The 26,426-nt window shown below is 38.4% G+C and overlaps 1 protein-coding gene across 3 annotated transcripts in view; it reads left to right on the top strand.

Moving 5' to 3' along the window:
- The window catches only part of INPP5K (inositol polyphosphate-5-phosphatase K), a 1,033,350-nt gene that overhangs the window by 17,674 nt on the left and 989,250 nt on the right, over positions 1 to 26,426 (top strand). Inside the window, exon 1 of one of the 3 annotated variants that reach the window (XM_044054347.1) lies at positions 18,989 to 19,006. The exons of the other annotated variants lie outside the window; for them this stretch is intronic. The gene's annotated coding sequence lies outside the window, so the exon portion shown is untranslated. Of the gene's footprint in view, positions 1 to 18,988; positions 19,007 to 26,426 lie in introns of those variants that run through there. 3 annotated transcript variants of the gene reach the window in all.

The following is a 26,426-nucleotide window of genomic DNA, read 5'->3' as shown; positions in this document are numbered from 1 at the left end:
AACCAATTTGTGAGTGGGTCCATAATTTACCGCTACTGCCCTTGTTTTAGCTTTATTAATTTTGTATCCCAAAAAGATAACTGTTTCAAAATGTTCCACAACATTATAATGTCTCTTTCTGGTTTTTATCAGGTATAAAATATCTGCAAGTAGAGCCAGCTTTTCTTGACTACCATACCAATTATATCCTTGAATTTCTGACTCCCTTATTTTCTTTGCCAGTGGTTCAAAATATAATGCAAATAGAAAAGAGGATAGAGCACACCTCTACCTGATTTCTGTGCTCAAACAGAGCAGATGGTGTGGTTGTTGATGACTTTCATAGAAAGGCGTGTAGAAAATGTATACTACTGCAATGGACCAGCATGCATCTGGGCTACACATTTAGGAATGCGGTTAAAGGACAGGCCATGTGGTTGATAAGTGATGAATGACTATTTTTTTTCAAAATATGAGTTCTCTTGGCGATGAACTAATTGATAGAGGGTATAAGGAAAATTATATGACTTTTAAGTTAACAGTGGAAGTTGTGGACAGGGGAAACTAAGAGCGTCCCCGTTTTACAAAGCATTGTATGCAACATAATGCAGTTGCATCTAGGGTGGTTAGACACATGGAGAATAGTCATTTTAGATTATGTGTTACTTTTACATCAGATGTGTCTCAGATTTGTAACATTGTGAGGAAGAAATGGAATATCTTGACAGTGGATAACAAGAGAAGATAAATCGCTGAGACAGTTCCATCTTTTACTTTTAAGAATAAAAAGATCAGACATCAACCAAAAAGGTGACCTTACAGATCACAGTCACTTTTTGCTGTAGGAACTGTATAGTTTGCACTTTGTATTGAAAATGGGAATACTTTTCTACATCCAGACCTGGCAGGTTGTTTAATTTTACTTTATATGCTGACTGTTCAAGTAGGAATTTGGTGCATCTTGTTTAGATTGCAGGAAATGTCCAGCATTTTATGTTGGGAAAACCAACTGCTTTCTCAGCAAAAGAATACGTGAACATGTCTATGAGATCCGTAGGGGAGTAACTACAAATGCACTAGCTAAACATATTTAGCAGTACCAGTATAGATCATGTCTTTGCCTTTCAGGTTATGTATTTAATGAGTTTTAATAGACGTTTGGGTGATGTTATGAGTAAGACAGAGCAGGTGGAAGTGTGTTGGATTATTACCTTGCAGCCTGACGGCCATGGTCTTAATGAGAGTGTGTCTCTTTAAAGCCTCCATTTGGGTTCCAGGGGTTTGCATAGGTAATTCCTGATGTTTAAACATGCAGTTAAGCTATATAACCTCAGTTACGTGCAGCAGTTACTCAGTGGTCTGATGACGCATCTCTTTGTAGATGTGAAAGCTCTTGCCTTCTTTTATATGCATTTTTATTTCTTTTAATATGGTATTTTACGTTTTGGATTAAATAATTTGTAACCTGCACAGTGAGGCCATATTCCTGTCTGCTTTTTTTGTTTTTCTTTGTTAGCCAGCCAATATTACTTCCTAGCCTGGTCTGTCTTTTTTCTGTCTCCAGCTTTTTCCTGCACTCTTTCTTTTGATGACTTCCTGGACTTCTGCATTCCACCAGCAGCTTTCATTGTGGTCCTTATTTCCATACCTGGCTTGACCGCATATATTCTGTAGTCCTCACATATGCTGTTTTGAGGCTCTGCCATTCTACTTCAACTCTAGTGATTTTACATTAGTAATACTGTAAATCAGCTTGGTTTATGCAACCAGACAGTACATAAGACAGCCAACTGCTGATAGATTGTGTAGGAGTCTGGTGGATACACCTTCTTTGCCTTTAATTTATAAGGAAGGATGTAATCATCATTATTTTATAGTAATTGCCCAAAATCTACAAAATGTGTTTATGAATTGCAAACCTCATATCAAATACATTAAATATGATGTGTGAATTCTTTGGTAATACGATATAAAAAATAATAGTAGAAATGTAGGCAAAATATTGCAGTGCTTCTCAAGGTAGTGCATCACCTCTGGTCACTCCAGGTTAATATTAGTAAATTAATTTCTATCGAGCAAATCTGAAGTACATTCTGGAGAGAGTTGTTGTGTAGATTTATAGACATGGTAAGTTATTAAAAGGCTAATGTTTGGATATTATTCCTGGTATTATTTGCAGTTTACTGATAGTCCTCGTTTTCAAGGTACTGTACCAGATAGAAGCCATCAGCCCTGAACTGGGATTAGATACTACTACTTTTGTGGCAGCAGTGGAGGTATCCTTGAGGATCATCTTGTTGGAATTATTGAAGATGAACACTTAAACTGTCTACATTTTTGGCCAGAAAATGGATATGACTGACACTAATATGTATGTTATTTTGTCTGATTAAAGGAGAACTGCACCCACAGACTCAAAAAAACATGTTTATTTCATTATGGTTTGGTGTTTCCTACATTTTAACACCATTCTGGGACTATTTACAGTTTTTTTTTAAATATTTTTATACTTAATTTCTGAGTCTGATCACATAGGGTCTGGCATCTTGAAGTAATTTTGATTGTTTAGTCTGCCTCTAGGTATCCCACAATGCAGTGCTCATCTGTACAAAGTTACATCACGCAGGCCTTCTTCCTACAGCTCCTGTCACTGCATTGATTTTACATGCATACACTGCTATCTTTCAGCCAGTTAGTTTTAAGTAACATTTCATGCTGTTCAATGACTTCTGAGACTTTCAAAAGTGCCTTTTACTGCTGCATCTTTTTAGAATGGCTAGACTGCTGTTTTTTGTGAAGCCTAAATTGTACTACTTTGACTCATCTCCCAGCACCTTCACACCTAACTTCCCTTGCTCTTACCTGCTGTGATTGACAGCTCACAGAAGGAGACTTGACTGATGTACATCTTCCTTGTTCTAGCCTTTACTTTCTATATAGGTAGGGGAAGGACCAGGGAGCTGTGACATGACTGCATGTTTGGGTTTTTAGGACGTTCATGGTGATGTCAGTATGGGGAGGGAATTGGCCAGAAAACTACCTTTATTCAGTGGCCTTGATGACCTCAGTGAATTAGAGACTGCAGCAAGCTTTTCCAGGGTGGGATAACAATTTTTTGAAAAGTGAAACCACCACAGTACAGTAAGGTACTGTTCTAGTGGAGAGATAGGGAGAAGGACAGAGAAGTTGAGCATTTTAATAATAGAATCTCGTTGTCCTTTAAAGCAAACATCACTTGGCTATTAACTTGAAAATTAGTGACTTGATGTTCTATTAAATAAATTTTGTTTACTTACAAATTAATAGAGATGGAGGGCATGGTAAGAAGAAAACCTTGTGTATGGTGGGAGTTGGTCCATTAAAGAGAGGAAGGAATGGATTGCACAGTTTATATGAAGAAGTCTGGTAGAAGGATCTTTTTGCCTGATGAGCCATCTTAATGTGGAAAGAGCGTACAAGGCATCTTTATATAGGGAGTTCTAGCAGGGTGCTCCCAAAACATTTTGGTACAGTTTTAGTTTTTGTACGTCGAGGAGCAGGTTTTGTGGCTGACTGGAAATATCTTACTTGGGAAGTTGATGTATACTTTTGGTAATGATTATTCTGGCCAAATTCTTAAGTGGCAAGCAAAATTTGTGGAAGTCCTGTGGCCATGTAGACTGAAAGATTTAACAGTTTTAATTTGATAAATCTATCTTCAAAGGTCTTTTTCTCATCTAAGGTAAATTATTTTGCTGGTGCAGGATTTGTAAAGGACAGCGCATCTTAGTCTGTCCTTTTAAAGGAAGTCAAAAATGTATTAAAATACTGTGAGGAAAAAGAGGATGAGTCTAAACATATAATTTCATACAGTCTCGAGACAAAAAAAAAATCGGTGATAAGACTGTTTGTTTGTTTTCAGTATTGCTTGAATGATCCCGAAATGTTGCTTCATATTGTTTTGTGGTCAACATTCAATTGTTATTTAAACAAATGATACTAAATTTGTAATGTTAGTTGTGTTTATTATGTTGTTGTTAAATAAATATTAAGCTCCAAGATGTTAAACATTGTATTCAGAAATGTTACAGTATTTTGTATATTTTAGGGCTAGAAGGCAATTGCATTTCAGCTGTTTGATGCTGTAAGTTTTGAAGGGAATCTAAAAAGCATGATTTTTCATGCCTTGATGGAGGTTTCATTTTGATAATGTTTAATTGTGAATGTTTTGATACTGAAAAATGTTGCATAACGTTTTAAATACGTGACTGATGAAGAATCTGGTGTGTTTGTATGGGTTAAGATGCACAAGATTTTGATGATCTCATGAAGTTGAAGGTAAACTGGTGGTATATCCTGAATCTGAATTAACAGAAGTTGGTTGGTGCCTTTTTAAGTCGCATTTCATGGAGTGTCCTGCTAATTATTTTATTTATTTATTTATTATTGTTTGTTAACCGGGTTAGTCCAGCTGGGTTTGTGGCCCATTTTCATTGGAGACCCGAGGAGAAAAACTCCGATACATAGTATAAAATCAGAGATTTAGAACATTACAAATATAAAATACAGAAATTTGCAACATTACAAAATGTAAAGTACAGAAATTTGTAAACTTATAAAAAGGCAGAATTACAGAAAGTTGCCACATTACAAATAGATAATGTGAGTTTCATATGTCAATATTAGTCTGTACAGGAATAACAGTTTTACAATAATATATACACTGCTTTGCAATTAAGAGGATGTCAGTTTGAGAATATGTGTAAGATAGGCCAGAGGCTCGCATGCAAAAAGAAACACTTTTGGAAAGATGTACAGAGAAAGACCTATGACATTTTGTTAAATTTGGCAAAGAAAAGATGATTTAGGTATGGAGTTAGTGGTGTGGGTGTTTTAGGTGGGAGCATTTTAATGACTATTTTTATATTTACATTTTATTTTTGATTACATTTACTGAATGGTTAATTGATGTGAGAATGTCCACTATATGGTGCTACATGGTTACCTATTTAAATGTTTAGTATGAAAGTTTTTTTTTAACTGAAGGAATTCTATGTACTTATAAGAACAAAAGCACTAATCGGATAAATGTTCATGCTGAAATATTTCTGTGGTGGCTTCATCTTTTTTTAAGTATTTGTTTTGGTTGTGAAGTAGGAGTCTCCTTTGGTTAATCATATTAACCCATCTCCCATTCATACTGCAGGCTAAAGATCATATGTATAAACAATAAACAATTCCTCTTGTCTTTTAAATTCTATCAATGCAAATAGGCATTAAGATGTGGCTCCTTTTCTGGAGGCTATGCTAATCTAGGAAAATCTGTAGTACTGGAAAGAAGTAAATGTAGACTCTAGTCACAGTCAAAGCACAGGCAATTTAAGTCTAATCTTACAATATTTTACCAGAGCACCAATCCAAACACAGAATTTGATCCTTCAACATATAAGATTCAAATCTCTCAAAAAAAAAAAAAATGAACTGTCTCACCATTCTAGTGGTGCAGACAGTGAAAATTTTATGAGCTTCTTCAATTTGTCTGCACAGCATTCAGTATTACCCAACTTCACAATTTATCCTGGACAAATGCCATGTAATCCTGGCCATCAAGTTTTCCTAATCTACTTGCTTTTTCTTCAGTGTTTCCAATTTAATTACAGCACAGATATGCATTTTAACTTCTGACTCTCCTTTAGCAACTCCACAGTGGTAACCATAATGTATGTTCACGGCATCAACCTTATCTGCTTCTCACGCCTTAGCTTCAGCAACTAGCATGCTGCTTACTAGTATTCGTGATCTCATTTTTGAAGATTTAAATTAATTTAACCCACAACACATTCACAATGACTCTTCTTTGCTAAACCTCTGCCTGGCTTTCCATGAACATCATCACTTGGCCTTTATCTGCCAGCTTTCATAGGCAATAACTTCTACTATATGACTAGTTTCCCATCTTTTTCTTTTTTTTTTTTTTTACTATATCTAGTTGTTAATGCTTTACATTAAGCCTTAAAGTCTTGAACTGTTCCAGGCTAACTATTTACTCCACCCAGATAACCTCCCTGGACAATGATTAACTCTATATCTTTTATGAAGCGAAAGTCCTTACTAACTTCGACAGACCTTCCCTTTTCTTTCTTCTATTCCTGCATTCTCAGTTTTTTTTCATGTCAACTGGGCTACAGTGGAAAGACATTTTTTTAACTTAAAAATGCATATGTTCATATTCCTCTTAATTATTGTGTTCTTCTTTATCTATGCCCCAGAATAAAGGATGTTACTGAAAAGTAAGATGCAGACATTATTGTGCCAGATTATAATGCATAAACCTTCCTGTGCATAACACAAAATTAGAAAACTGTAAAATTAGAGGAATAACAGCTTCTATAATCTGTATGACATGCCAAATGAAAAATCAAACTGCACTATAAAAGTTAAACAAAGTATAAATTCTATCCTATAGCAACTATATACTGAAAATTATTTCTTGTAATTACACAAGACAACATTTTTGACTGTAAGACACATTAAGAGGAGAATAGTTTAGGGCCAAATTCATAAAAGCTACCATGAGGTGTACATGTTGTGTAGAACACGCAGTAAGCTTTTCGAATTCAAAGATACCTCTAAAACAAGGCTTCTGCACAAAAACGTGCAGCACCATATGGGGATGTCACTGCGGCTGTGCAACACGCTAATGAGGAACTCAAGGAAGAGGCATATGCTAATTAGTCATGTACTCTCCCATAAAACTGTCTCAGGGAAGACATCTACATGCAAAGAGATTCATGGAATTGCTTGGCCGTGTATATTATCATGGTCACTTCTATGTTGCAGTGGTGAACATGGCCTTCCATCACTGTAGAGGCAAGTACTGAGGAGTTTAGTGATAAGGTAGAGTTGGTGAAGTGTGTGAGAGTGTATGTGAGGGATTGCATGTGACAGTGTATCTACCAGGGAGGGAGTCAGGTTGGCCTGTGTGTGTGTGTGTGTGTGTGTGTGTGTGTGTGTGTGTGTGTGTGTGTGTGTGTGTGTGTGTGTCTGTGTTAGAGAGACAGAGAGAGAAAGGATAAATGTGTGAATGCGATTTTGATAGGTAGGGGACTGTGTGGGTGAGTGCAATCCGATGGGTAAGGGGTCTATGTGTGTATGTGTGAGTTGAGCCGGATGTGATACCTCCATACACCTCTAGACTAACAAGCAAAATCTGCAACATGGGGTGAGGGGGAAACAATAGCTTCCGGGGGTTACTGGCACTTTAATAGCATGGGAATTGGAAAAGTAGGAAAAACACCAGCCACCAATGATTACTCTTAAGTCTCATGTCCTAAAAGCCCTTTAACAACACAGGGATCAGTGTGAGGGAACACTAGACACCACTGATTTGTTTTAGAATATGTAATTATAAAAACAGAGAAATACCTAGGGGTAAAAGGGATTTGAACCAAACATCCTTGACAAGAGAACCCCCTGCATTAACTGATGTGCTAATGCAGCAGATGTTTATTACATATGCATTTAGGAACATGGGCACTATACAATGCCTGCAACATGGCATCACATATCCAGGAGGGAAGAGAAAAGTTAGGTATCCCTCCTAACAAGTTTTTGCCCTAGCATGAATTTACTGAAGGATATGAGCTGAGAAACTGAAATGTCTGGCATTATGGATGCGCTGTAATCATCCTTGAATTATTTAGACAGGAGAAAAGGAAACACTGTGGACTATTTGACAACAGTGACAGTTATGGGTTAAGTGGTGTGTGTGTGTGTGTGTGTGTGTGTGTGTGTGTGTGTGTGTGTGTGTGTGTGTGTGTGTGAGTGCTTGCAGTGACTGCTGGGTGTCACTGCTTTCACAATGCAGCCGCCAACACCGTTTCCTACCCCAGGAAATGCTGATCTGCACTATGTGGCAGATAATGAGATTCAGAGACCTGCAAATTAGCCCATAATGATGTCCTTTCTCATTTTGGTTAACACGTCAGCGTGGTAATAGGGATTTTTTACCATGGGCCATTAGGGACCTTAATGGATCCCCAGTAAGTTCGGAAATTAAAATAGTTTTAGGCAAAGTCGAACCTACTTTTCTGCTTCAGTAAGAATTGAGAAATGATGGTACCCAGGGAATAACGGAATAAAGATTGTCAAGGTGGCCATTCTAATATACAAATATCTTAAAGAAATCATTAAGATTAATGAAGGCTGTCACAGACCATGAATTTTCAGTAAGTTTTAACCGAAGCTGACATTTACTTTCCATCATTCTAATATTTGAGTAAATACCTACTCAGTACTGCATCTACTGTCTGGAATGTGGAAACAGGCTAAAAGGATCATCAGTAATACCAACAAAATTTATGAAAACTACTAGTATACGTATACGGAGCAGAATGATCTTTAAAGCAGTTTTTTAGCCTAACTAGTAAAAATAATGCCTGCAACATAAATAGCAAAAAAAAAAAATTATTTCAAGAATATTGCTGATTTGGGACAAGCCCTAATCGTATGTCTACGAAGTAAATATTTAATTTTTGTAGTTTTCTGTACTAACTTTCAGTAATTGCTGAAGATTCATATCCTGTCCACTACATTTTATGTTCAGTCATGGATTTTCATATCTGGCTAGGCAGTTTTGCCTTTATTAGTACGTAGTTGTTGAAATAGTTATACAAATATGAAGACTGTGATCATTTGCATAATTAAGCATACCAACAATGCTTTCTATTTCTTTGGCTATACTAGATAGAAGCTAAGAATCACTGTTGTCCATTGCTGTGAGTAGAAAGAAGCTAATTAATCACCTTGCTTCCTGAAGCCTTATACCAGGAGATTACTTTGTTTCCTGAGAGTTTTTTTTTCTCCAAATCTTTTGCTAAGGGCACACATGATGTCATTTGCGAGTTTTTTTTTTCTCCAAATCTTTTGCTAAGGGCACACATGATGTCATTTGCAGTATCTCATAAACAGAAAATACAGAAGTTGTCTGTTAGGCAATATGGTAAATTCTAAAGTTAGTATAAAAATGTTGCTGACACTGAATTTAAACTGCAATTTACTAAAGAAAGATGGTATTTTACATGGCAAAAATTGGTAGTGTTATGGTCAGAGTTGTGTTTCTGTAAATGTTTAAAACAGTTCTGTAAATGTTTAAAACAGACCCATATCCTCCTCCCACTTGCCTCTTTACATACTAGCCTTCCTCCTATTCTCTCCATCTCTCTTCTACCTCTATTACCCCTCTTTCTTCATTTCACCCCTCCCTCTACCTTACATTTCCTTTTATAACCATACCTACTGTTTCACCTGTATACAATCCTTCTTTGCACTATACACATATACTTCCTCCTGACTACCCCTAATCTATTACCTCTTCCCTAGAACCACTTCTAACCTACTCATAAAAATGAATCTCAACTTACCTACACTGCTTTTACTCTTGATTCTACTATTAACTGCTCTATACTCAACCTACCTCCTTACCTTCGAGTACCCACTCCTCTTTCAGCCAAAACACTCACAGACACATACATCTTCCTTCTACACTTCTCACATTTCATTCTCTAATGCCAATTCTACCCCTAGCTACCTCCTATCCAAATACCATAGGTACTCTCACCTCACCTACACCCTACCCTCAGATAAAAAAATAAGACCCCTAACCTTTCTCAAAATCAAAATTACATCTAAGCCTATTGATCCTACCCTACCAGATGGCGACATTCACCCCAACCCCATGTATCCTTCCTCTCTAGCATCTAAACCTTTCACCAATAATACCCTCCTTATAGGACACCTTAACAAACAAAGCATAAACAACAAAGTACCTAACCTACACGCCCTCCTAGATACTCACTGCTTTGACATTCCCTGTCTTTCCAAAACCTGGCTAAAGCCAGCCACTAAAGATACTGAGATTATACCACAAGGCTATAATATACTTAGGCTTGACCGTACTAAACATAAGGGTGGTGGAGTAGCAATACTGTTTAAGAATCATCTTAATATCTCTACCCTTTCAGCCTGTCCAACCCAAGATAGTAAGGTAGAAGCCATCATCACGAAACTTCAACCTAATGCTAAAAAAGCCCTATACATCATCTGCCTATACATACCTCCTGGAAACAACATACCAATTGTAGAAGACTTTCTCAGTTGGGTTTCCATCAACTACCCCCAAGAAACTATAATTCTTGGCGACTTAAATATCGACTGGAATACTATTAATACTGACAATCCCACCTCTCACATTAACCTAAATGGTTTTACCCAAACCATTACCTCTACAACAAGGCTTAATAAGTCAAACAAGAAACAGACTATTTTAGACTGGATTCTTATAAATAAAGTTAACATCACATATAACGTTGGGACTATGCCTGATGACCTCGGTGATCATTGCTTAACTTACATTACGAGAGAAAAGACTGATTATCTTCACCTCCCTAACATAAGAAAAATACGTTCTACTAAACACTTTAAAATCGACCTATTTCAAAGCGAACTTAGAGCTTGTAACTGGAACCCCTTAATGACTCTTCCACTTAATGAAGCAGTATTATTCTTTAATTCTACTTTCCTTTCAATTTTGGACAAACATGCTCCTGAGCGTACTATTAGAATGAAGTCTAATACAGCCCCTTGGCTCCCTAATGAAACTAAAAAACTAATCCTCTCTAAAAATAAAATTTGGAATAAATGGAGGTCCCATAGAATCAGCTCTGATTTTCTTCACTTTCGCCAACTTAGAAATCTTACCAAGAAAGCTATTCTCACAGATAAAAGAAAATTCTACTGCAACCTACAAGAAACCAACTTAAATAAACCCAAACAATTTTGGTCTTCTATCAATAGACTCCTCTCACCAGGAACAGCTAAAACTCCCTCCCCACTCAATGCTGACCCAGACACCCCTCTTCAAACTGCAAATGCTTTTAACTCATTCTTTTCTGAAACTATCCAATCTCTTGCTAGACAATTAAACACTAATAACTTCTATCCTCCTAATAATCAAGTAAACTCCACCTACAACTTCTCTCTACAACCCATCTCTACCTCTTTCATCTTCAAACTTATTCTTAAACTGAAACCTTGTACCCCCTCTGCTGACAAGCTCCCTTCCCTTTTTCTGCAAAAAAGCCAAAGAAATTGCTTACCCAATTTATATACTCATAAATAGGACCATCCAAGAGGGAACTATCCCCCATATCTGGAAAATCTCTCATATAATCCCTCTACACAAAGGAGGTAACTCTATTGACTATTCCAACTTCAGACCTATTGCTGTTCTCTCTCCATTAGCAAAAATTATGGAAAAATGTATTCATCAGCAACGTGTACAGTACCTCTCTCTTCACAATATTTTAGCTAACTGTCAACATGGCTTTAGACCTCACCATAGCACCACCACTGCCCTCCTTTCCTTTGTAGATACCATTAACAGCAACCGCAACAATAATCTATTCTCTTCTGCCCTTTTCATTGACCTTTCAAAAGCTTTTGACATGGTTAACCACTCTTCTCTAATTAGCATTCTCAAATCCCTCTCATTTGATAGCTTTGCCATCATATGGTTTACATCTTACCTTAGTAACAGACAACAAGCCGTTCTTTGGGAAAACCACATCTCCTCCTTACTACCCATTGCTATTGGAGTCCCTCAGGGCTCCATTCTTGGTCCTCTCCTCTTCTCCCTCTATATTAATTATCTCCACTCTGTAATTCCTCAAGCTACCTGCATTCAATACGCAGACAACTCCACTATCATTTGTTCAGCATCCTCCTCTTCAGATCTAATCTCACTAACTCAAACTATGTTCAACACTGTAGAAACATGGTTTACTAGACGGTATCTACTTCTCAATGCTAAAAAAAACCAAACTTCTCCTCTTTACCCCCACCACTCGTACCTCTACACTAAACTTCTCCATCTACTCTAACAACAACACTGTCATCTCTCCTGACTCCACAACTAAACTACTAGGAATAACCATTGATAACAATCTCTCTTTTGACCAACACATTAACAACACCATCAAATCAGTTAACAGAAAAATAGGATCATTATACCGTATTAAACCATTTCTCACCCCATCTACTAGAGCTACTATTGCTCACTCCCACCTTATATCTACTCTCTTCTACGCCTCTCCTATCTTCACCAACCTCAAGAAAACTAACCTAAACAAACTAGCAACTTGCTACAATAACATTGCCCGCTTTGCCTCTGGTAACCCTTTTAGAACCCATCACTGCCTCAATTTGAAACACTTAGGCTGGCTGGAACTACAAAACTATCTTATTATCTCACAACTTTCTATTGCCCACAAATTACTGTACCAACCTAGTAACACCCCTATACTATCACAACTTTTACTCCCTTATAACAATCTCACCTCTCTTCGTTCCTCTTGCAAACTCATTACCAAACCCATAAAGGCCCACAATGTAGCTGGTGACTCTCTTTTCACCAATACTGTAGGCAGAGTATGGAATTCGCTGCCCAAGGAATTAACTCTAATCTCATCCTTATCTCTGTTCAAACAACAAATTAAACTGTACTTCCAAAACCACTGGCTTTGCTCCTGTAGTACTCCAGGCTAACTTCCCTCTCTTTACCTTTAACCCTTCATTTTTGCTTAAAAACTAGCTTCTACCCTGTTTCTTTTGCCTTGCTCTCCTTCTATGCTCTGACTTTCATCTACCATCTCTCCCACCTCCTCTTGACTGTCTTCCTTCCTTTCCTCTCTTCTTTTCTTGTCTCCTGCCTCCTCCCTAATTAATTTATTCTTTCATACTCCTTCTACTTCTCTACCCATCCGAGCTTTAACTTTTATCTATATGGCTGATGCCTAATTGCATAACCTTTATATTAGGCAAGATTGCTTTGAAACCAACAGAACATTGTAGATGAGTTTAAACTGTTTGAATTCCTTAAATGTATCTTGATTTTATTAACAAATTGTTTTATATTTCTATTTTTATTGTATGTCTCTATTAACAACTTGTCTGTCTGCCTTATTTGTTATGTGTGGAGCTTTTCTCCCCGGGCCTCTACTGAAAATGGACATATATCCAGCTAGACTAGCCCGGTCAACAAATGTAAAATAAAATAAAAATAAATAATTGCTTGTCTGTTCACGAGTTTTCCAGAGATGTATGATAAGACTGGGTAGCTTACTGCTGTTTTTTGCAATATTGCACAGTCTGTGCAAACAATGCTTATCATATTTTCACAGTAGTTCAACACAGCAATATTAATCTACTAAACATGCATGTTTTGGCAAGTACCAGTGACAAGACCAAGTGCCTTAATGTATGTAAGATGACTGCATTTGTTCACCTGGAGGCCACATATCTTTTACGATAATAATGCAGTTGGAAAACTGTTAGCAATTAGTAATACACAATGGACAACAGTGATTCTTAGCTTCTATCTAGTACAGCCAAAGAAATTAGAAAGAAACTAGGTTCCCTCTATAGAATAAAACCCTTTCTTACACCTCCAGCCAGGGTTACTATTGCTCGTACCCACCTCATCTCTACCTTGCTCTATGCCTCCCCTATCTATACCAAAATATGTAGAAGTAATCTGTGTAAACTTACATCCTCCTACAACAATATTGCCAGATTTGCAGCTGGGTCCTCCTATAGAACTCATCACTGTATCAATCTGAATCAGTTAGGATGGTTAGAGCTGCCAAATTTAATACTTTTCAATCAATTAATAGTAGCCCATAAGATCCTGTATTTACCTCAAAATACACCCATACTTACATCCCTAGTCATCCCCTATAATAACCTCAAGACCTTACGCTCAGCTAATAACCTACTTGTACAAATATCAAAATCCAACAACTTAGCTGGTGACACCTTGTTCTCCAATACAGAAGGTAAAGCCTGGAACATCCTCCCAAGCCAGCTAACCTCAATATCCTCTGTCAGCTTATTTAAAAGCAAGCTTAAACCCTACCTCAAATCACACTGGCTATGCCCCTGTGTTAACCCAGACTAAGTACCTAACTATTAACTAGACTCTTACAATTCCTAGCCTCCCATGATCATGATCTTGTGTTGTCTCACTAATTTTTAGTGAGCTTAACCTTCCTTAGGATTTTTTCTCATGTAAATAAGTATATACTGTGGAATGATCAAACACCTTCATATAGTATCACAACCTATGTGTTAAATAACACTAGAAATCCATCCTTGTTTGCTGTTCTTCTATACTCTATCTATTGATCTCTATTGTTATTCTTTCTTAGGTTTTTGTGAGACCTTAGTATCTCTTATCATAAATTACTAGGTGTATCTAATTTTGTAATATGTTATAAAGATTTGTACTACACCATTTCGAATACAAATATATTAGTCTTTTTCATCTATTCTTAGATAAATTTTTCCTTTTTCCTACTGAAATATATAAAATATATAATCTTAGGCTTGTACTATAATTGTTAAACTTATGTACCAAATTATACTGTTATTGTCTTTGTCTTGACCTTTTATGTTGTTGTAATTTGTGGAGCTTTTCTCCCCGGGCCTCCACTGAAAATGGACATATATCCAGCTGGACTAGCCCGGTCAACAAATGTAAAATAAAATAAAAATAAATAAAATAATATTCATAATTGATTTACCAAAGAAACATGTGCATGTATGGATGGTTTCCCATTTTAACATATTTTTTTTTTTTAACTAAAACCCATTTCTTGCATTTGCCACTCAAAATGTCAGTATCACTGTTCACTTTAGCATTGTTAATGTAAATATGACAAAGTATAACTTTAAACTTTCTTCAGTAGCTTAAAATGTTGCACATCTACAGCGATGTGCAAATGCTGTTGCCCTAGAGATGCCAGCTTGTTCACTAATGCAAGACCCACTGTTAATGAGAATTTGTTGATGATGGTATTTAATTTAATACTTTTTACTTAAACTGTTATATCCTTGATGTATTTTTTCTTACACAACTTGTACAGTGCAATTTTTTCATCTAGCATCCACTGCTTGCATAGGGCCCCAGTCATGACACAATTACACTCCACATTCGTATTATTAATGAAGATATATAAAATATTTCGTAATCTTTTTCAGATACTTTAAAAATTACTTAATGCCTGTACAACCCACATTGATAGTATCACTCTGCACTTATAGTAGATAATTCCAGCTCCCACATGTCACCTTGCTAGCTAGTGTTGCAGGTTCCTTTCTTGAGATACAGCTGTTAATATTGGCAATATTTGTGTATATTTATAACTATAGCTGAGAATGTGTTCAAGTTAACCCGCTCCATTTTGCCATTTTACTTTCATTTTCTGTGAATGGTGCCTATGTAAGCCATTCTTGAGATATTAGCTCCAATATTCAATTATTAGTTCATGAATAACTTGTATCGAACACATCTATAGATGTAACTGTTGGACAGTAAAAGAACTTGTGTAAGATAAAACTTTTTGCTTTTGTAAGTCCATCAGCATGACAATATCCCGTCCAATATTTGCATTACTCAAAGGAATATATGTCATAATTTTCTTAATCGGCTGAAAACATTTCATTTACATCCCACAGTGTTTCATTACACACTTATAGCAAATCATAATGGGTTCAACATGCTACCTTGTTTAATATCAAGGGTACTGTTTTTGAGGTGATGCTTTTAATATACAAATATTGCTATTATTTATAATTATATGTGGAATAACAAATCTGTATAACTCAGGATATGCCATGTTTTTGCTGTCACTGTATATATGCATGGGTGAATACTACTTCTCCTGCAGGAGGGTCCATTAATGTTTTGTTAAAGGAAATATAACTAAACATGATATTGTTCTGTAACTTTTTGGTCTTCAGTACCACAAGGATCAATCCATGTCATATTCACCATTTTACTGCACTGATAAAGTATCGTACTGTCTATTGTTGCATGTCCGTGAGCTTTAAGTGGTATTCAGTGGTAGCTGGTGACTTCATGTGGACTTCAGGAAGCAACAGAATGGATTGGGCTATATTACATTAGGTCAGTGACCATTTATCTGTGACCAGAAACAGCTGAATCCCTTGGATACCTGCTTATTATAGCCACTTTACTGACTAGCTGCACCTCAGATGTTCTAGTACGATAAGCAGTGTCAACCTAATACTGAAATAGAGCCCTTGATAAAGGACGGCATGCCCCTCCGCCTGTCCTCCCATCCTGGCCATTCAGGTAGATCACTCTCTTCTTTTTGTCTTACTTGGTGTTCAGCATTTATTCTTTATCCATTTATGAAACCCTGTGTAGAAAAGACAGATGCTTACAAGGGTACTTGCATCATATCTGAGAATAGTGACTGCCCCCCCCCCCCCCCCCCAAAAAAAAAAAAAGGCTTGTCACTCTGTGCATCCCTCTGGTGATTGGGATAAGTATGAAGGGGTAAATTGCCATAGTCCTATATTTCTTGCTATTACTGACATATATACATCTACACAGAATGCAGCCTCATTCCTGCTCCTAAAGGGCAGCATCGTGTCAACATTCTGCTGTATACCATTCTGGTGTTTAGACTGGGATGAAAGTGCAAGAAGAAATGGCTCCAATAATAAATTTAAATGTTGCTGCTGTCGAATGTTCATAATACACCACATGAATTCTTACTCTTGCCCTAAAAGAGATATAGTTGTACACATCTAATTGTTTTTCACCTTCCTCACAATCAATAATCACAGCAATGTATTTTGAGCTTGTTGATGTTGTGGTATGCTATACTAATCTTCTGCAATGCTTCTGTGGTTTGATTTGTAAGTTAAAAAATGAAATGATCACATTGTCCCCAATTCCTACACAAGCACCTGGATAAGGAGCAGGGAAGACATGCAGACTCAACACAGAAGGAATCACAGCTGAGCAGTCAACTGGAAAACCAAATGCTGTGAGAGAGCAATGCTAATCTTTGTCCCACTTTGTTAGTAATCGGATGCTTACACACACGTCCTACCCAGACCAATAATGTAGCCACTTTCCATTACAGTCAAATACTGGCGATGTATATATGAAAGTGAAATAAATAATGGCCAACTTGTTACTTGTGAATGCACTGCAACATTCCTCCCCTGCATTTGAATACGTAAACTGTAGCCGTGATCATTTTACACTTATTTCAGCAAGTAAAATACTTGTTACACTTCTCCCGCCAGTCTAGATCTGTGACTGTTCAGCTGTGATCAGGCAGCTGTGATGGTAAGTCACTTTTATCCGCAAATGTCCTTCATACCTGTAGGTTGCAGCCACTCATTACGTGTACACAACTCAGATGTTTGAATGTAGTTAAAATATCCACAGTAAAGATTCCAGCTCATTTTACACTAATGCACACTAGTTCTGCAAAGCCAAATTAATGATTGGTCTTGCTGTTGTGTTCAAGTTAAACATTCACTTTTATCCACAGACGGCCACAATACCCAGCAGTTATTTCATCAGAAGTCTGTAAAAAAACAAACAAAAAAAAAAAAGTACAAGCCTTATGTCCATTTATTTCAAATGAACAGTAGCCCCAGTAAAGTAATCCACATTTTTTTTTTTTTGTAAATACAGTAATGGCCAAAGTAATGCATGTCAGTATCAGTTGTAAATTATTCCAACTTCCCACAAATGCATATTATTTTTATACACAAACTGCTCTGTACCCATCAGTTACAGTCACTTTAACTGTATACACCTCAGATGTGATAAAGAATGGCTGAAGTAATGTATTTTAACTTGTTTTACTTAAGTAGTAGCCACAGTAAACTATTCCAGCTAGATTCACATAGATGCGCATTAGTCCTGCAAAGCCAGAGTAATGGCTAATGTGTGCAAGGATTGGCAGGGTCAGACATTCTTATCCACAGACACTCCTTGTACCTAGGAAGTATAGCCACAGTTTTGACTGTGTACAAATCGGATGTCTGTGATCACTCTGCTATTCCTCTCAACCACATACAAGTGCACATGCAGTCTGAACACCCCACATTGCATACATGTATACCTCTCTGCCATTGTCTGCTGACCTTTGGTGGTGCTGCCCCCTTCTTTCTGTGGTGCCATTTAGGGAGTTCCACTGTATGGCATCTGAGTAGGCATTGTTTATGGCACTTGAATTCACACTTCATTGAAAAGTGAGGTGTGATTGGATGCAGAGCTATGTAGTGTTTAATTACAGCTGGGAAGTTATGCAAGTACACCGTGGTGTAAAGATCACCACAGACCAAGTGTGGAATGTCTTTTAATTTTCTTTGTTTTATTAAAAATGAGGCAACAAATTGACCATTTGTTGAGACTGGAGGTATGGATTAATTTAAGCAATTAGTTTACTAAAGTCTAGTATCACCACCTGTAGATGCAGGAAGTATGCAACAAAATCATGGGGGGGTGGTGGGTGGATTTCAATTGTGTATTCTTATTGTTTAATGTATCTGCATTTTTTTTTTTTAACTGTGCTTGCACGTTACATGCTTAGCTACAGCTAATTTGTGATATGTAGGTGGTAAGGCAAAATTGTTGACATGTATGCTCATCTCAGCGGTCAGTGGAACTCTTCTGTTCAGATGAGTATGCTCTTACAGGCTACATGGCAACTCTGATTTCCTGCTGAATATGCTCATAAAGAAAGTAGTGATCTAAGTTATCTTATAGTAGCTTGTATGTAGCACGCTTTTTAATTATTATTTTAAGTCTGCACAACCAGTAGTAGATGCTTTAGACATCAGCTGACTCATGGTAAAGAAATGCCTGGAGACATTACTGGGTTTAAATTAGCTTTAATGTTACAATAGCACACAGTTTATGTTGAGATGCAAAATGGGCAAGGAAAGCCTGAGTGGTCTGCATGTGACACATGAACGTTTTCTGCTGTTCAGTTATATTTTTTGTTTCTGTTGTGTCAGTTCTGTCTATCAACAGCAGCATATTATTGCTGTATCTTTTATTTTTCTTTGCTTTGGGGTAAAGCTTTATAGGTTCATAGGTAGGTTCTAGGCTATCTGCCTGAAGGCATTTATATAGGCTTTTCCTGTACGCTGCAAGGTAAGGAAGTATGAGTTAGACGTATGCGTATTGTACAGGTACCTACGGCGGTTGTAATAATATAGGCTCTTTGGTATCTAGTTGTTTATGGCTGCCTATGATAAAGTCCTCAGGTTAGAATCCCATTACTGTAATCGAATGTTACAGCGCTCAGTTCTATTCATACTGGTATTTATGCTTCCGCTGTTTTCAGTAGTAAGAGCTCCACCCGGACCGTGGAATAGAGAGAGCATCCAGGACAATCATGTAAAGTACTATAATAGAATAGCAAAGCAGTGTGTTCTTTTCATGTAGTGATTATGTTATAGTAAACTATATTGGGGGAATATCACACTCGCTCAGTGACGGTTCTTTCTGGAGAACTGGTTAAGGTGATGTTAAAGTAAAACAAGCTACAGCTACTTTACTCTCCTCAGCACTGCAGTGTATATTTTTTTGCTATTGGACTTTGTATTTTACTGGGATTATGACCTATAGTTTGCAGATGTGCAAAAAGCTTGTTTTCTTGCAAAGTACACTTGGGAGGTGTAGAATTAAACTGTGCTGAGTGTTGTAAGGCTCCATCGTATAATGTTTTGCTTATCCATGAGTAAAGTAGTTTACTTTGAATGACTGCTATCAGGCGGTAATTATTTAAAATAAGTTAATCATATAAGTTTTCACTGTGGTGCATCTGCCATCATATGTAAACTACTTCCGTAGCTGAGAGATTTCTAAACAAACTGATCACGAGATGTTTTACAGTATGAAGTTTTGAATACTAGTATTGTTCTAGTCTTGTGAGAGACTGATATTTTATGAATATGTGGTCCAGGATCAGAATTTGCAGAACGTTTCTTCTTTAAAAACTACCAGTAGTAGTACCATAGAAGAGTGGCCCTGCCAGTATAACAGTTGTGGAAAACATGGTGTAAAGAAGTTCGGACCATAGTTACTGCTACAGGATAGGATGATGCATACTTAATCTTTTTGCTAATGAAATCTAAACAAAGCCAAAAAATCAATGGGAAGTGGGAGGCAAAGGCCCAAAAATAGGGAAAAATTTTACATATTGCTCTACTCTTATAAGTTTATTTAGACGGTTGCTACAGTAACAGATTTTGCATTACCATGCATTTTCTGAAAGACAGGGAGTCTGTAACTGAAATGTTTATTATTTATGAGCTCACTCCCCAATGATTCGCCAGAAAACCACACATTTTATGAAGAACAGACCAAAAATCTGGACAGTTGAGAGGTGTTGAGGCTGCTTTTTGAAAAGAGTGAAACTGTGAGTTATGCTTTCTGAACATGCTGGAGGGATAGATTCCTGTCTCAGAGACTTCCCATACTCTTGCAAACTACTTATCTATATCAAACAAAGCTCCTCATTAGCACTCTTAAAGAAAAAACTTGATGATTGGATGGGAGATAGGAAATTCACCCCGGGGATCACTTCTGTGGCTCTGCTTGACAGGGGCACATGAAAATAATTTTCTTGTGTGGCAAAAGCCAGGGTAATGTTTGGCTAGGCTTCTATAGGCCCTAGGGCCAATAGCCTAGTACCTCCCTACCTACCTATGAAGCCTAGCCATAATGTGTTGGCTTTCGCCGCCTACTTAGTTTAGTTCCCTGTGCTTCTGTCCGGCAGAGCCACTGAAGTGATCCCCGGGGTAAACTTTCTGTTTCCCATCTACTCGTCAAGGTTTCTCTTGAGTAGTGTTAGCAAGGAGCTCTGCCTAATGTAGATTAGAATCTTGTTTCAAAGCATAGGAAGTCTCCGTGACAGGAATCTATCCCTCCAGCACGTCCCATTTATTGTGGTGAGGTTTAGATTCCTAGAGTGTGTGGCTCGAGGGGATAAGCTTTTCTTTAGGTGGAGCATGTCTATCAGTTCTGGGTTGGACATGGCCTTGTATGTCAGGCAGAGATCACCTCTGAGTAGGCGGTATGCAACCAAGTACAGCTGGAGTTTCTTCAGTCGAGCTGCATAGGGCATCTGTTTGAGGCCAGTGATCCTCTTGGTGAGTTGCTTCTGTGGTCTTTCCAGCTGTTGCAGGTGTCTTGTAAGATACATCCCAAATGGGGCGTTGTACTCTATGATGGGTCTGATGAGTGGAGGGGCACAATGACCTCTCTTGATCTGGATGCGGACCCTTTTGTGATAAGGTGTGCCACATAGAAGGATTTTCTAACCACTTTGGCAATGTGATTATCAAAGGAGAGTTTGCTATCTGCTTGGGTCCCCAGATCCCTTATTACGTTTTCCATATTTAGGGGACTACCACCTATGTGGTAGTTTGCGGGTACTTTGTTTTTTCCAAAGGGGATGACTATGCACTTTTTGACATTTAGCTTGAGGCCATGATTTTGACACCAGGTGTCAGTCTCCATGAGACCCTTTTGGAGGATGTCTTTGTCAGCCAGAGAGTCAATTATTATAGCCCTTGGTTTGCAGTTGTCTGCGAACTTGGTCAGCCATAGTCTTCCTGTGCTTGCCTGTACCTCTGAGAAGTATATGCCGAACAGGAGGGGTCCTCGGACTGAGCCCTGGGGAACGCAACTTGTAACTGGTTTAGCGTCAGACCTAGCTCCCGCAACTCTTACCATGTGGGTTCTGTCCGTGAGCCAGTTGGCAACCCATCTTGTGATGTAGGGGTTTATGTTCAGGCTGGTGAGGTTGTCTATAATACCAGAATGAGGAATGGTGTCAAAGGCCTTTGCAAGGTCTAGGTAGGCTGTGTGTAACACCTTTCCCTCGTCCATAGCCTTGGTAACTGTCTCAAAGAAGTCCACCAGGTTTAGGAGGCATGATCTGCCCTTAACAAAGCTGAACTGGGTAGGGTCCAGTGTTTGGAGGTTCTCATTGTCTCTGTTAAGGAGTTCCATAATGATGCGCTCCATAGCCTTGCAGACCAAGCTAGTTGGGCTTATAGGGCGATTAGTTCCCGGGGTCTGTTGTGGCTCCACCTTTGCGGAGCGGAGTAACCGTTGCTGTGCACCACTCTATGGGTATGTAACCTGTGGAGAGGCTGAGTTTGAACAGTGTGTTTAGTTGAGGGGTTAGTTTGTCTTTGAGTTTGTGTAGGACGCAGCCTGGGTCACCGTCCGGTCCCATTGATGTTGTATTTTTGGCTTTGGAAAGGGTTGTTTTAACCTGAGTGTCTGTGATTTCAGGAGCTCTACCTTCTTTTGGTATAGTTATGGGCCCTTTTAGGGGTGAGAGGGGGTGAAGTTTGCACTGAACCTGTCTTCCAGGATGTTGGCAGTATCGGTCGGTTCAGTGTATTTTCTACCATTCTGCACCAACTTCGAGCAGATCTGAGCATTGCCACATAGATTCTTGACATAGCTAAAGAATGCCTTGTGGTTATCTTTGGAGTCCTTGGCAATTTTTCTTTCAAAACTCACCTTGGATGATATTATGAGGGATCATAGTTTCTTGCTGATACTGATCAGGGATGTCTTCCCTTCTTGGGATTTTACTCTTTTCAGTACTAGTTTCCTCCTTCTATTGTATAGTTTCCTTTTCTTGGAGGAGTGAGTCTTGGTTTTGCTTGGGATAGCACGATCCATGCATTCTTTTAGGTGCCCATAGAATGCATTAATAAAGGATTTTGCAGCTTGGACAATGTTATCTTTTAGCATGGGGGCTTTGAAACTTTCCACCGCAGTCTTAATTGCTTTTGAAAAGTTTTTTACAGTGGTTTACTTGTCCGGGGGTGGGGGCGAAATGTGGATATCCAAAGTGATTCGTTTATGGTCAGATCTAACCAGTGAGGGGTTGACCTCTGGTGTGGAGCACCGGTCGCCCATGTTGGTGATGATCAGGTCCAATATGTTGTCACCTCTGGTGGGAATTCTGACCAGTTGATCCAGGGTGTTGAGTTTATAAATTCTAGGAAATGTTGAGCAAGGGAGTTAGTACTTGAGTAGTTCTCCCAATTAATGTTTGGGTAATTGAAATCACCCAATATTAGGGTGTTTGGTAGGACCTTTATATTTCCCAGTGTTTCCAGAAATGCAGAATGGGGGTCCTGGGACGTGGTGGGTGATCTGTAGCAAGCTACAATTTGAATTGCAGTTCTGCCCGTTGTTAGTTGCACGTGAATTATCTCTGAAGCTTTGTGCTGTGCCACTAACCGGGAGGTGTGGGTATCCTTGATGAATATGGATATGCCCCCACCTTTTGTATTTCGGTCCAGGTTCTGTGGCCGAAATGTATGGTATGAGTTGTAGCGTGGTAGTGCTGGAGTGCTCTCTGGAGCCTTAAACCAGGTTTCTGTTACTGCACATATATCGATTTTCTCCATACTGAGGAGTGACTCGAGTGCATGCATTTTGAGGTTTAGACTTCTGGCATTGAGTAGCATTGCCCACACTTTTTTGTTACTTGTGCTGTTTATGGCGTTAGGTTTGCCTTTTGAGCCTTGCCTAAAAAAAGGCACTATGGGGGTAGCAAGAGCCTTGGCCAGTATTCAAAAGCCTAAGGGTGACAGGTGCAAGCCGTCTCTAGCGAAGCAGCGTGGCTTGTCGAGCATGTCATCCCAAGCAGACAGACACTGGATCCCCTTTGAATGACACCAGAAACTTAGCCAATTGTTGAAATTGATAATTTTTTTCTTTATACTATGGTATCATTCTTGGTGAGGGTAGGATGCTACTCAGGGTCATACCGGCCTGGGCTACAAGATCAGAGAGCTCTTCCATGTCTCTCTCTTCATGTAGTCCAGGGAGGTACGGCTCAGGTCATTCACACCAACATGGACAATGACAGAGTTGTACTTGTTCTGGAGTGACCTGAGCGCTTGTGTTATGTGACGGAAGCTGGCACCCGACAGGCAGCTAACAGTAACCTTCTCCTTATTCAGCCTAGTGAGTGGGATGTCAGTGTGCCTGACTAGTCATCTATTAGTTATTTTGCCTTAAGAACTGTGATTGCATGGCACACTGGTTTTGTGAAGTATGTGTTTCATGATTTGTGTTGGGGGGTGGAGATTGCTTGGATGTCTGCTTTGGAGGTCTCTGTTGCTTTTGCAGATTTTTATTTAGAGCCTCCGAGTATGTTTTCGTGTATTTGTGTATTTTTGCCGGTGCTGGTTTAATGGGTCTATGCGAGACTGATGGTGTGATGCAAGTATTTCCCTTCTCCTCTTGACTGTCTGATCCATCCTTGGGTTGAGAGAGCTTAGCTTCCAGTTTGGCTGTATAATTGCATCTCTCACATGTATTTCTGTTTGATGGTAGGAGGAGAGGGTTGTCTGTGTATATGAGGCAGTTGTAACATTGCCTCAAAATGCCCAGATTCACCTGTTGGACTGGAGAGTATGCCTGAAACTGCCCTTTGGACATGCCTGGATAGGTACAGTGAACTATTTTACTGAATGGCTGGTAAGGTTGAATAGAGAGCCTTGTCCTTCTGTCCAGTATAGGAGGGTCTAGTGCTAGGGTTTATAAGTGCTTGCTACGAGTTTTGTCTCTCTCTGCTGCTGTAGACTTTGCAGAACACCCGGAAGGCACTTGCTGAGTGGAATACAAACGCAAAAACTGCGCAAATGCGGTTTTTATAGCAGGGAAGTTAAAGAGATAGAAATTAGCCCAAAGTGGCCAATAAACTACTAACTTCTGGGCTGAAACCACTCCTCCAGGGACAGATAGGCTGCTCAAAGCTCCCTTCTCTCACAGGTGAACAGAGAAACGTACTTCTATCCAAGTAAGGTATGGGCAACACAGAAACTTGTAACACAGCCCTGGATTCAACAGTGACCAGAAAACTGGACTATACTAGTTCAGAAAGGTGGGAAACAAGTGTGTGTGTGTGTGTGTGTGTGTGTGTGTGTGTGTGTGTGTGTGTGTGTGTGTGTGTGTGTGTGTGTGTGTGTGTATGTGTGTGTGTGTATGTATATATATATATATATATATATATATATATATATATATATATATATATATATATAAATATATATAAATATTTTTTTCAGAAAAATAGAGCAATCAAAATAACACTTTACCCAATTAACCAGTTTAAAAGCTCAAAATTGAGCCCTGTTCCAGCAGTCTTCAATCAGACAAGTTCTAACTGCACAGTCCTGCCACTAAGGTACAGAGAAACCTTCTCCAAAAAAGACGTCCTGGATCAGTGAACAAGTTATACAAACAAAGCTAGATCCAGCAGGCCTGAATCTAGTCTATGCTACAGCAAACAAGGCGTACCGATTTCAGAAAGTAACAGTTCAAGTAAGCTTGCGCAATAAGCCTTTAACCAGAAATTCCCAGCTCAGAAGGGCAGAATCTAGCCTCTCCTCCCACAAGAGTGCAGACCACAAACCTTCTTAATGTAAAATAACTGGCCTGAAGCCCAAGTGCTTAACCCAGAACTAATACACTTTTAGAATAACAGACACTGAGCCTCCAGTCAGCAGTTCCCAACTTAGAAGGATGTACGCTTCCTGTCCTCTCACAACAGTGCAGACCACAAACCTTCTTAATGTAAAACAACTGGTTTGAAGCCCAAGTGCTTAAACCAAGGGCCTTGGAATAACAGTTACAATTTAATCAGTCTACTAAACAAGCAGTAATAAAGGCAGCAGAATAAATTCAAGTGAGTACTTTTAAGAAGAAGGTAGGAAGAAACACAATTGCAGTAAAGCAGATCAGGCAATACTGTTTCTCCCTTATTTGGGAGAAAAGGACAGGGCATTTAACAACTAAGATAAATTGAATGAAGTGTACCACTGTAGGGTTAAAATATAGTTGCTAGGTGGAAGAACGTAGAGAGAATATGGTACAGTTCATCGTGTCCCAGTCCATTGATGAACCATTTTGTTGAATTTCCAAAACCAAAAAAGAGCTTAGCAGCCTTGGGTTTGGCAAGGAGCAAGCTCCCTATACCCCCTAACTTAACACAGTATTATCTGAAGCCACATAGGCTAAAGGAAAATCAAGCAAGTTTGATATAACAATTCATTGATATATCAGGATTTAATGTACGGTAATATGGAGTTACTTAAATTTATCTAATGCACTTTTTATCAACACCAAATTTATCAACATCTTTTTATCTAAAGTTAATTTGACTGACAGCTGTGGATGTGTGATTCTAGAGTTAGTATATTTAAGTAAGGAAGTGTGAGCGCTGAAACCCCCCCACACACACATTTGTGAACATTTATTTTTGGTGCATTTTATCTGTGCTAAACATTTTAGATAAAATTAACTGTTGATAAAAATGCTTGTCAGTCAAATTAACTTCAGATAAAAATGTGCACTAGATAAATTTTAATAAACCCAAATACACACACACACACACACATACATATATATATATATATATATATATATATATATATATATATATATATATATATATAAATGTGTGTGTGCGATTATGTATAGATACACATACGCATATTTATATTTATTTTATCTACATTGGCCAAGC

Source organism: Protopterus annectens, chromosome 13.part0 (assembly GCF_019279795.1).
Source record: "Protopterus annectens isolate FY-2018-M chromosome 13.part0, PAN1.0, whole genome shotgun sequence".
In the NCBI taxonomy this organism is placed as follows: Eukaryota; Metazoa; Chordata; order Ceratodontiformes; family Protopteridae; genus Protopterus; species Protopterus annectens.
Note: the sequence above shows the minus strand (reverse complement) of the source record. Positions and strands in the feature narration are given on the sequence as shown.